The sequence below is a fragment of the Schistosoma mansoni genome (assembly GCF_000237925.1).
Source record: "Schistosoma mansoni, WGS project CABG00000000 data, supercontig 0313, strain Puerto Rico, whole genome shotgun sequence".
In the NCBI taxonomy this organism is placed as follows: Eukaryota; Metazoa; Platyhelminthes; class Trematoda; order Strigeidida; family Schistosomatidae; genus Schistosoma; species Schistosoma mansoni.
The window spans coordinates 16,997-19,424 of NW_017386168.1; positions in this window are offsets into that span (position 1 = coordinate 16,997).

Genomic DNA, 2,428 nt, shown 5'->3' on the forward strand with positions numbered 1-2,428 from the left:
TCCTTACTATAATCAATTTGATAATAATCAATAAAAGTAGTTGGGAAAAATAATAAACTATTCAGTGAAGTGAATTTACTTGATGTTGAATAATTCAAAGAGTTATAATGTCATCATATCATGAATTGGTTACAATAATCAGATATTAAAAAAGACGTTATGTAATAATTTAACTGCTGATGCGATATCTTAAAGTGACAATAAATATTTACTAGATTAATATTAACAGAAGAATAACTAGAAGTTATAGTAATGTCTAATTATTAGTTGTGAAAAATAATTGTATACAAGTCCAAAATACTATAGACTATGGTAGATGAAAAGGAAGATTAAGATTATGGAAGAATGAGGAATTGAACAGAATTCATATATATGTATATATACAGGGTTTACAGTCGAATCGATGGATATAACCTTCACTGTATACAAATGTTTCAAAATTCATTCCTCTAGAACTATATGAATGATTTTGAACTCTGGTTCTGGTATTGTTATTGTTATTAATATTATCACTTACCAACTGTAAGCGTGGTGTATGCTACGTACTTCGAAAAATATTAGTAGCATGTAACACTAGTCAGAAGTGGAAACCCTAAAAGCAAAAGGTTAAGAAGATCAAGATGAAGAAAAAAACAGAAACGGAAATAGAAAGTAATTGTGACTTGAGAAAATTATATAGAATGTGAAGGACAAATAATGGAAATTTGCAAATGAAGTATTCAATATGTAATTGTCATATTTTACCAAGAGATTCTGTAATTTTGTACTAAAGAACATTTGATTGTTCGTTCATTACATAAGTAATTTTACCACCTTTATCATGTCATTAAACGTCAATATCAAATTAAATCTCTTGATCATTTTTTTAAAACAAGTATATGTAGTTCAACTCATTTGAATACTGAATTGTGAAGAATTCACTATTCATTGACCGAATTCTTCTTCTTTTTTTTTATCAAAAAGGGTATCTTTTTCATAGAATTAACAACGATATACGAATCGTACAGTATACTACCCAACACTCTAAAGATGAGATTAAAATATCAAAATAAAGAAAAATTATCTAATGTTTTCAATGTTGTCTATCAGTATGGAAGTGAAACATTCTTTTACAAATTTCTAATCAATCTAATCAAAACAATTACATCAACTTATGTTCCATGGATGAAGGACTACACAGTAAATGTTGATAATCAGGTAAATTGTATTTATTGGATGTATATGAATTTTATTAATGCAACTGTAATTATTTTCTGATGACAAGATAAACACTTCTATCATTAATAGTTCAATTCATGAGTTGAATAAAGCTAGATCAACATGTAAAACCTGGAAGCACTGGAAGGCCGTTTTGTCCTATAGTATGCGATCCCTCCGCAGTGCTCATCCACGATCCCGCTCTCAGTATTCGGATACAGGGCCTTCGGTCTCATGCACAAACATTTATTGTCTAGAACACTAACCCGGCATCCAATGCTATTAATGTCTAACTTCAACCAATACACTTCTATTTTTCTTTGTTAACTCATTTTGCACAAACCGTGTCTTATATAGAGTATAAAGAATGGGTACTTATAGTTTTCAATTGTAAGCAGCTGAGAAAAATCCAGAAAATTAGTTGTATTTGTCATTGGGAAAATTGTCTAAAATTTTTAAAGAGGTTGTATAAGACAGTTTATTTGTAAAGTTAACATTGTCATTTCGCATTATATAACATGTTTTAATGTCAGTTATTTCAAAACTAACTCACTTCCTGAGAATTCAGTTCAAGTAACATGACAATGTATATATGAAGACTAGTTTCTTCAATGACTTATACAACTTAAATTACACTTCAAAAAATAAAACGACTTTAACAACTACGTCACACTTATTGTAAAAGTAGTTACAGAACTAATCTACCTTAACCACAGTTTACATGAAGGCTCTAAGTCTCATTTCATATACACTTAAATATTTCACATTTAAATAGATTGAAAATAAGAAGAAAAAAAGTAATACTAAGCTAGTACTTTTCAAGATTTCTTAGTTTCACAGTTGATTTAACTAAACGATCAATAATTCAAAAGCAAAAAAAAGAGAACGTATTTTGACAGTTCATTTAACATAAATTGAATATCAAAATAAAAACAATAATAATTTTACACTTGGATACATACCTATTCTCTCTAAGTAGAAAACATGTCCTAATAACTATTGACTAGTTGTTAAAGATTCATTATTATGATTTTTTTTATGAATTTATATCTAAAGAGACTATTATTTTTATAAAAGATCAAGAAAGAAAGAAAATACGTGAAAAAAGAAGCTTTAATAACTGTACTGATATCTTATTCATGAAGTCATTCATTGAATATCTATCAGCCAAACAGATTTTAGATCAAGTAACTGTAGTGAACGAGAACACGGGTGGGAACAATAGAATATA